This window comes from Stegodyphus dumicola, chromosome 8, assembly GCF_044657685.1.
Source record: "Stegodyphus dumicola isolate Sdum_Otavi_A_Nest chromosome 8, ASM4465768v1".
Classification (NCBI taxonomy): domain Eukaryota; kingdom Metazoa; phylum Arthropoda; class Arachnida; order Araneae; family Eresidae; genus Stegodyphus; species Stegodyphus dumicola.
This window is the reverse complement of record NC_140775.1, coordinates 5,637,413-5,647,830: the sequence shown is the minus strand read 5'-3', so window position 1 is coordinate 5,647,830 and position 10,418 is coordinate 5,637,413. Positions and strand designations below refer to the sequence as shown.

The window sequence follows — 10,418 nt, the reverse complement described above, 5'->3', positions numbered from 1 at the left end:
TTTCATGTGTATTTCTTTTGCAAGTATTACAGTTCATAATACTTCAAACAACTTGAAATTTTATACTTGTTAATTTATGTGGGATATGTTCATAATAATTTTAAATAACTCATTGTCATCATATGAGCATAATCTAAAATGCACAGCGTTTGACAACAAATTAATAAAAAATTAGCCAACTTCTAATTGCTTTCTTTTGTCCAGTTGCCTCTTTTTAAATCATTTAATACCATAAAGCTATTTGATGAAAAAAATAATTGGTATGTCCACATCAACATGCACATTTATAATGATGTTATAGAAAAAGTCACATGAGATAAATATTAAAAAATTCAATATTCCTAAACAAATTAACTTTTTGAAATTTTATCTGGTATATAAGATAAAATAAAGAACATATTTAGGTAATTTTGAATTTACATAATTTTATGAACTTATTTGTGAAATTAACAGTTACCTTGTAAAAGGGAACTTTTTAAAAATACCTCAATAAAGCATTTCTTTTGTAGAGGTGAACTTTTAGTACTGATCTAATATATTTATAAGATTTTAAACTGAAAAAGACAACAATAATAGATTACAATACATTGCAAGATTGACTGATAAATGTAAAATTTTTACATATCATAATTATGTGTGTAATTAAAACAGAAGCTACTTGATTAACTTGCATGCAAATTAATATTTTCTTTAACATGTTTGGGATAAACTGAATTTTAATAAATAAATATGTATATATTTGTGTATTATCTGAAGATATGAATGAAATATTTGTGACATTAAACATTTATCTTCAAGGAAAATAAAGTCAACTTGGTAAACTATTGGAAAAGGTAAGTTTTATACAATTTCCTGGTCTATATTTAACAATTTTAAAATTTAGCACACTCATTCAAGTAATCTAAACGTATGTTTCCTTTTGTGCTACATTCGTTTACTGAATTTGTTAATTAACTATATTGTACTTTAGATAGAAATTAACGTAGATATTCCTTGTATTTTACGGTATAAAAACTTATATATTTGATAATAATTGACCTAAATCTTCCCTATGTTTTCTTTGCATATACGAATGACTTTGGTAAAAATTTAGTCCAATGTCTTCTCCTCTTTACTGTGTAAAGTGCACATTTTTGGTAAAAAATTTGCATAAATCTCCAATTACCTATTTACTGCATTTTTCGTAAAATGTGCTTATTTTAATCTCTTATTTTTTATATAAATCTATGCAAAAATGTTCTGCATATTATGATTAAAAGATAAAATTAATTTAATATCAAATTTTTACATATCCACCTTTTAGGTATGTACAGCAATATGGAATATCTATAACTGGAAAATTTAAATGCAAAAAAATTAATTTCTATTCAAAAATTACATAACACTAAAAGGCTGAAAATCACTTTTAATATTTCATTTAAAAGTGACTACAATATATGCAATAAATTTTGTAAACCTGAGTTCTATGTTTTAAATCAATTAATGCTATCGTTCATTTACATGGCATAAGAAAATGTCCTTCGGAAAAGCAAATAATTTATTTAAAGTGTTATTTAGTAAACAACTGTTTGGTACAGTTGTTTACTAAATTTAAATTTATGAAATGAATTTAGTAAACAAAAATGCAAATGAACGATAGCATTAATTGATTTAAAACACAGAATTGATGTTTACAAAATTTATTGCATATTTTGTAGTCACTTTGAAATGAAATATTAAAAGTAATTTTCAGCCTTTAAGTGTTACGTAATTTTTTAATAGAATTTTTTTTTTTTTTTTTTTTTTTTTTTTGCATTTAAATTTTCCAGTTATATATATTCCATATTGCTTGTACATAACTAAAAGGCAGATATGTAAGAATTTGATATAAAAATTATTTTACCTTTTAATCATAGCATACAGAAAGTTTTTGCATAGATTTATATAAAAAATATGAGATTAAAATAAGTACATTTTATGAAAAATGCAGTGAAAAGGTAATTGGAGATTTATGCAAATTTTTTACCAAAAAATGTGCATTTATACACAGTAAAGTGGAGAATACATCGGATTAAATTTTTACCAGTCATTCGCATATGCAAAGAAAACATAGGGAAGATTTAGGTCAATTACTATCAAATATATACGTTTTTGTACCGTAAAATACGGGGAATATCTACCTTAATTTTTACCTAATATATACGTATACGTTTATATACAGTAAAAAATCGGGGAAATTTACGTAAATGTTTACTAAATATATACGCATACGTGAAGAAAAAAATTGAGATTTACGTATATAGGATAAATATACGTAAATTTTTACTAAAAATATACGTAAATCCCTGAAATTTACGTATATTATACGTAAAAGTAGCGAATGAACAGTAGTCTCTCGCGTAAATATACCTAAATTTTACGTAAAAGTTACGTATAGTATAACGTAAATATTTAGTAATTGCCACTGGACACTTTTTATGATATTTTTACGTTCAACTTGAACGTTTTTTATACGAAAGGCCATTCGTAAATTGCACGTATTTTTCTCGTGCAATTTACGAATGCTATGCTGCCTGTAACTACAACAGAAACGAGAAAGAGAAAAAAAAAAAGTTAATGAAAATTTATACATTTTTAACAGATATTGAGAAAGTTACATTTTATGAGAAAAACATGAAACAATATAACATATTATATTGAAAATTACACATCGCGACTTTCAAAACAGAGTACATAATATTATCTACTTACGTGACTGATCTAATTAAATCTAGCTGTAATAGATGACACCACATTACGGTGAGTTTTCAGGATGTCTCGCTTTGCTCCACCCTGCTTGGTGCTCCTCCTTCTGTAGATTCCTCCGATTTCTCTTCGGAGATTTTTCAACGTCCGGAATTTCATATCAGCAACGTTTTCGATATATGATGAGTGAAAAATGTAGTTTTTGAGAATAGAATTTAGTTATGAATGAAATAAAACCTCAAAGAATATTTTACTTCTAAATTAAACATAATGCACCAGTTTAGTGCTATAAACATCAACCTAAGTATTTTAAGAGAGAGGAGTGGTCAATAAAATGTTACAGAATTTTTATTTCAAGTATAGTGTCATGAACAGCCCATTATAGAGATCAATAATTTATACCTTTGCTTGTCTTGATGCACTTTTTTTAAATTGTTTCTAATAACAAAATAATATATATTTCGAAACTAACCCTTTACCACTATATGTTTCTAGAGAAAGTATAATTCAAGAATAACAATAATTTTTATTGCATTATTTAGATTTCTCATGACAGGGAAAGGAAATTTTATTTGTGGGAGGAGCGAAACGATTTTGTAAGTAAAAGAATGTAACATGATGTATTGAGTAAAATAGTAATGAAACGTAAAGGTATTAGAAATTTGAAAGCATTTGGAAGAGCGAGATTGGAAAATTAATATCGTTAAGTAAACAAGAAAAATTATTAATGATGTGAAAGTGTTCAAAAGAACCCAGTTGATTAAATGAAGAAGCTTTACGGATAATTTTTGAAGATTCCCAAATGTAATTAAGTGACCGCCGTATTTAGCTAAAAATATTCTTTTTCCTTTCGAAATTTAATTCATATTCCCTGACGAGAAATTTCAGCGCTTTTTCAGTTTGACCAATATACACCAAACAGCACGATACATATCAAACAATGCTAAATTAACACAATAAATTAAAAGCACATATGAGATCTATAAGAAATGAAAAATGAATTTTACTCATAGGTGACAAAATAACTTAAATATTGAACTTATGGAGAAGTCGAGTAATTTTGTACTTGATATTAAGTTTAAGTAATTATTGGGTACGTGCCAGTTAAACGTCACTGTCGGCTTAGTATCCTATTGACTAAATGTCTTGACAGTTGAAGTGTCCCATAGCTAAATGTCCTGACGGCTAACTCTCTGTGTCGGCCAAATGTCCTGTCGGCTAAGTGTTCTTGTCGTCTAAATGTCCTGTTCGTGTCGGCTAAGTGTCCTTGTCAGCTAAATGTCTTGTCGGCTAACTGTCCGTGTCGGCTAAATGTCCTGTCGGTTAAGTGTCCCCTCGGCTAAGTGTCACGGATCCCAAAAAAAATGTCTATTGTTGGATTTAGGACGAAATTGTTCAGCTAAACCAAAGTATAGAAAGATGGTTTGGTTGGTTTGTTTCATTATAGCAAAGCACGCAAGTGCTATCTGTCTAAGGCAAGGGATGCCTTCGTGAAGGACTTTCTAAGGTAAACTGGGCCGTATACACGTTACACATAGGGCAAACTACGAAGAACGAGCTACCAGTGTTCAACGATTTTACCGCTTGGCCTCTGGTGGGTCTTTTTTGGGAAATTCTTTAAGGAAAGCAGAAATAAGAAAAAAATTAAAATATTATATATATAAATTAATATTAATATATTAAAATATTATATATTATATATATATATTATATAGTTTAAGAGTTAATTAATTTTAGCAAATCTGCTAAAAATAAGTATAAGTACTTCCAGTGATTTTCTTGCAAGTAAGAATGCATGTAATTAAGCTCATAAATGAATGAAATATCTGTGCGTAAATTGTCCATTAAATAACTATGTATATAAATAGAAAAATTAAATAACTAAAAGTATCAGCTTCATAGATAAGTAGAGCTTGGGGAGTTTTTGACATTTTATTTTAATACTTGTTGAACATATGGTAAGTTAGAAATTTTAAGTTGAATTTATCTGTGGTAATAAGTAATTAACGAGAATAAATAAGTACAAATAAAAATTAAGTACTTTTTTTTCGGATGTAATTTCTTTTTCTATCATAAATTAGTACGAAATAATTTTGCTAAATGGTCACCATAGATTCGGATGTGGAAAAAAAAATAAATAAAAATAAGAGAGAGGGGGGAAAAAAAAGGAGAAAAAAATTGAATCCATCAGCAGCTTTGGGGTAAAGTCACTAAACACGGTTCGGTCAGGGGTTCGAATTCCGGCAAACGGGCTGGCTACGTGGCCGTTTTTATTGTTTTTCCCACGTGTAATGTGTATACGAGCCAGTTTCCCTTAGAAATTCCCACACGAAGGCATTCTTTCCCTTAGGCAAATAGCCCTCGAATGTTTTGCCTTTCTTTAGCGGTGATGCCTGATTTCACTCGGTAGAAGTTCAGTGAAAATTCTCCTCTCAACTTAAAGAAGCAGGTAGGAATAACTGAACACCTTGCAGTTTTCCTCTTTTCCAAGTGATCCATACTCTAATTGTTCCCGAATGTCCGATTGCCTCAGTTTGGTTTACATATTCGGTGATAACCTGAAAAAGTTGGTGAATTAATTGCAACACTTCTTTCCTCCACATAACAGTCTATCCATATTTTCTTAATTTTATCTTAAATGAAATTACTCAGCACTGGCGAATACAACTCATATGAGTTTGATCATGTTTAAAATAAATTATAATATAAAATGAAAATTAAAATGAAAAAAAAAAAAAAAAAACTTTTAGTTTTGCTAAACTATTACCTATCAGTTTTTACATTGCATCCAACTCTTTACCATAATTCATATGGATTTGAGATTGATTAAAAATAAATTGTAATTCAAACTTAAATTGAAAACAAAAATCTTTTACACCGATTTACTTAAAACTAAAACAAAGCAATACCTCGCATAGTCTGGCTAATCACACACACACACACACACACACACAAAAAAAAAAAAAAAAAAAAAAAAAAAAAACTGTAATATGTTCTAAAAAACTTCCAACTGTTAATATAGTTAGTGATAATAATGATAATTGTTTAACTACTGTCCAGCAATAACTGTCAGAATTTAAGAACGAACGGCCTGAGCATTGGTATGTCCTTGTATAAACAATTGGGAACCTTCGGAGGGGGAAGTGAAATATGCATCATATTGTATTATTTTAAAATCTCATTAAAAGGAGTAAATTACATAATGAGAAAAATCGCTTACTTATGCATTAAAATAATCTTGTGTACTAAGGAAAAATATGTAATGATTTTAATGAATCCAGGTGATGCAATTTTGCGAGTCCCGTTAGTAATTAATAAAACTGTAATGAACTTGTGTTTATTGATTTTAAGTCTCTTTGACTATTAATTGATAAGAGAACAAATTTGGAAGAAAAATTAAATACTTTCTTTTATTTAGATTTATTTAGATAAAGGCAAATATTTTACGGTTTGCTGAGCGGCAACATACTTCCTTTATATCACCGAGTTTTCTGATTAAATTTGAAACATAAATATCTTACGCTTTGCGAAGCGGCTATTAAATGTCTGAGTTTTATATAAACATTTCCTTAAGTTCACACATAATATAAAATAAATCAAATCGAAATTCAAACTTCCAGCTTTGAGTTGCATATGTTGTAGTGGAGGACTGCTGTGTTTAAAATTTGGTGGCTCTAGATGCCTTCATCTTTCTACCATGTAATTATATTGTAAAGACAAATATATTGCGTTTTTGTCATTGGCAACACACTTCCTTTATTTCACTGAGTTTTATAATTAAATTTGAAACGCAAACATATCCGTGTGCAAAATTAAGAGAATTTACAAATTATATCTTATTGAACCAAAGGTGCTAATTATGCCGCCGAAGAATTTATGCAGGCATTGAAAGGGGAATATGTAAGCGTACTCGTGCCTTTCTCTAGATCTGGCATTATGCATGGTATATAAATTCACGAGGAGTTTTGGACGATTTATGTGCTCGTACTCCTTTCCGATATTCGCTGTGTTTCTCTCAAGTGTTGGAAAATTTTATAAGGTATCAGGTAAAATGAGTATTCACGAACGTATGGATGACGGAATGGGATGAAGATTTCGCGGTGCACTGGAAACAGGCCAATCACAAGCGCAGGTGGCTACAGAGCTCGATGTAACGCCTAATGTCATTTGCAGTTTCTGGAAAGTGCCTCAGGACACTTCATTCATTGGAGACCTGGAGAAGATCCACAATGAAAATGAGGATCGCTATGTCGCCCTTTCAGCGCGGCGACATAGGACTGCTCAAGCATCGAGCATCAATAGAGTACCGAACGGATACAGCATAGACCTACAGATCCGCAGATCGTCAGTTCGATATTCAGTGGGTAACGACTTTTCGAAGTACTGGTCTTCTCCAAGATCTTCAGCAGATTCTTCACTTCCCCAAGCCATGTTTTTGGGTCCTTTTGTTTCTTTTGAATGCTGATATCCCATCTTGGGATCTACTCATGTAAACCTCTCACCATGCCCATTGTGGAAACATCTCAGGTTGCAGGGAAGTACTGCTGTCGCAGTAGAAACCCTGCATAATCACGTTCGTATCAAAGTATCATAGAATTGCTACAACTTCACAGCTCTCATGTGAGTTGTATACTGCCACTGAAACTCCAGTTTCACGGTCTACGGTTGCCCTAAAGCTTCACGAAATAGGGTTGTATGCCAGAAGACCCGCTATTTGCGTCCCGTTTACTGCATCACACAAGAGAGCGCTTTTAGCATGGTGCAGACAACATGCTCCTTGCACCATTTTCAGGGGAGCACCATGCGTTTTACAGATGAGTCGAGATTCAGCCTAGTCAATGATTCTCGGCGTATCTTTATCTGGTGAGAGCCTAAACACGATATCATTCCCCCTCATCAGCCAAAAGGATCATTACGGTGGTAGAAGTGTAATGGTTTGGATAGGCATTACGTTGAATTGCCACACACCATTGCATGTGTTTGAGAAGGCTTGCTTGACTGTTTTGAGATATAGAGAGGAGATCTTAGAGCAGTATGTTCAACTTTCAGAGGCGTGGTTGGTCTTGGGTTGCTGTTAATACGTTAATAACGTAAGTACCAAATTTTCCTAAAAATTTGTATAAAATTGCGTCTATTTCAAAAATTTATGAAAATGTTCCTAAAAATTTACTTATTTTCATGATCTGATATCACATTTTGACTAAATAAATATATATTTAATCAATATTCTACTTTTTTTTTTTTTTTTTTTTCTTTTTAACTGGTCTGAACGTAGGCAGATACCTTAATAGTAGGGATTACCAGATGTCACAGTAATCAAATGCAAATTCTTGAAATTATGTCTCTCGGAATTTTCTCTAATTCTATTGTTCCTCAGGAATTTTACAAGGCTTTAAAAATTACTTAGATATAATGATATTTTAATCTTACTTTTAAGGTAACTATGAGAGCCATCATTTTGTCATTTATACTAGCTAGGGCTTAAATTCTAAAATTAGAAGTGCTGGGACACGATAGCATCATGAAACATCACCAGGCCTAAAGCATTATATGCCACCATGAACGATTTACCAATCAACATCACGGAAATCGCACACGTGACCTGCACCACTGACTTACGTCAGTAAATTGATATAGAATGTCACTATTGGAAAAAACATCTCGAATTAATTGTAATTCAAGAATCCATTTACTACTCACATGCATCCTTATGAGACATACATCAACACATTTCTAAAGTCTTTAATGGATAATTCAACAGGTCAAGTAATGTACTTTTATTAGTACGAAACTTGAAGATTAAAGTTGTGACCTGACCTGACCTGAAACATCACCAGACCTATAGCATTATATACCACCATGAAGGATTAACAGAATAAAATAAACAAAAAAAATCTGAGAGCTTTTTCTGTGTTATTTTTATTTATTAAATATCATGCTCTTCGCATTTAAACCATAAAATTCAATTCAAAAGTAATATCACAAAATAATTTTAAAATGGGCATATCTTTAAGAATGTTTTCTTTCTTTTTTTTCCCCCTTCCTGTACAGTGTTGCCATTGCTCGGTTTGAAATCGTTGAGTTTGTTAATCAAAGGGCTTTCAGATGCCCATATTCAGTGCATGATTACGTTATTCAAAATTGGATAGCGTTGTTTTATCACAATGCGAGACACAAGATTCTTCATTATTTAATTTCTTTAAATATAACGCAAGGTGATAATATTTGGTGGCGTCAATTTGAAAAGTTAAACGGACATTTAAAGTTTTCGAATCAAAATACCAAACTGAAATTAATAGTCCTTCTGAACTGACGCCCTTTGGACTAATAATAAAATTAAATAGAATAGAAACACAAAGAAACAAATAAAAAATTCATAGATTAAGTTAATGACATATCGTTAAATAATAAATTAAATCATCGAAGCTCGTCTAATTTGGGTCTTTGCTAAGTGCAAGTTACGATGTCATTAGAAGATGACTCGCTGGTTTTAAATGCATACAAACAATCGAGTAATATTTTTCATTTCGAAAAATGTTAAGTTACTTACAAATTGGAGTGCTTCTGCGCATAGTGTCTAAATCGAAAGAAATTTGTATGGGACTAAACAGGATAGAAGTAACACTTTCAACTAGCCCAAGCTAAACCTTGAAATACATTTACTTTAAAGATTCTAAAGAAAGTCTTTCAAGACATGTCATGCCAAAATAACAGTTTCTGCTTCCATTCAGACATCACACGTAAGATTTTTAAATTTCTGTGCTTGTAGTATTTTTGGAAGAGGTATAATAAGTTTATTAACTTTAGCAATTCTCTGAAATGAAATATTTTTACTTCCTGTTAACATAAATTTTAACTTGGATGGACAAAAAATGTGGAACGCTTCACGATTTTGCGTGTCATCCTTGCGCAGGGGCCATGCTAATCTTCTCTGTATCGTTCCAATTTTAGTATATGTACTGCCGAAGCAAGTACAACTGCATTGAGTTTCTTTTAGATATATATACAATCTTATATTAGGAAAACTAACATACCGGTGGGCACTTTATTTCATGAATCGTATTTTTTATGTAATTTTCGTGTATTATAATGCTTTTCATAGGTAAGTTACAACATTTAAAGCTTTTTGAATAACACTGAGATTATGCTTTTAACTGAAATTAATTTTTTGCATTTTTACCTGACGTTGTGTTTGAAAACAATTTTTTTTTGGGGGGGGCAAGATTGAAAGAAGATTCATGTGCATTATGTTTTGATATCTTTCGAAGACAAACTGAATGCTTATTAATAAGTGATCGTTATTGTTAATAATTAAATTTCCTTTCATATTTAATATTTAAATTTATTGCGACAAAGTCCGTTTACATTATTAAATAATAAATGTCTTCACTTTCCTTGCATGTATTTTCTTCTGTATTAAGATACATAAGACGTACAGTAAAACTACTAGCTTCCATTTGATGCAAAAAATGCTTCTTTAACCCAATATTTCTAAAAAAAATATAAATTTCTAAATAGAAATTCAGATTTTTAAGTAGAAATAATTTAGAGATTTCTAAATAGAAATTCAGTGGCTAATAATTGTTCATCCTACCGATAGATGGCGCAAGCGGGCTTGGTCTTTATTAACTTTTGTGTTTGCTTATTATACTCAGCTGAGAATAAGTTGGCCTTGGTTTATTTTATCTGATCAC

At 30.7% G+C, this 10,418-nt stretch overlaps 1 non-coding gene across 1 annotated transcript; it reads right to left on the bottom strand.

Moving 5' to 3' along the window:
• Positions 1 to 9,592: 9,592 nt before the first annotated feature.
• Positions 9,593 to 9,699, bottom strand: LOC146995624 (U6 spliceosomal RNA). The gene has a single exon (XR_015042910.1). It is a non-coding gene; the product is annotated as a U6 spliceosomal RNA (small nuclear RNA).
• Positions 9,700 to 10,418: the final 719 nt, after the last annotated feature.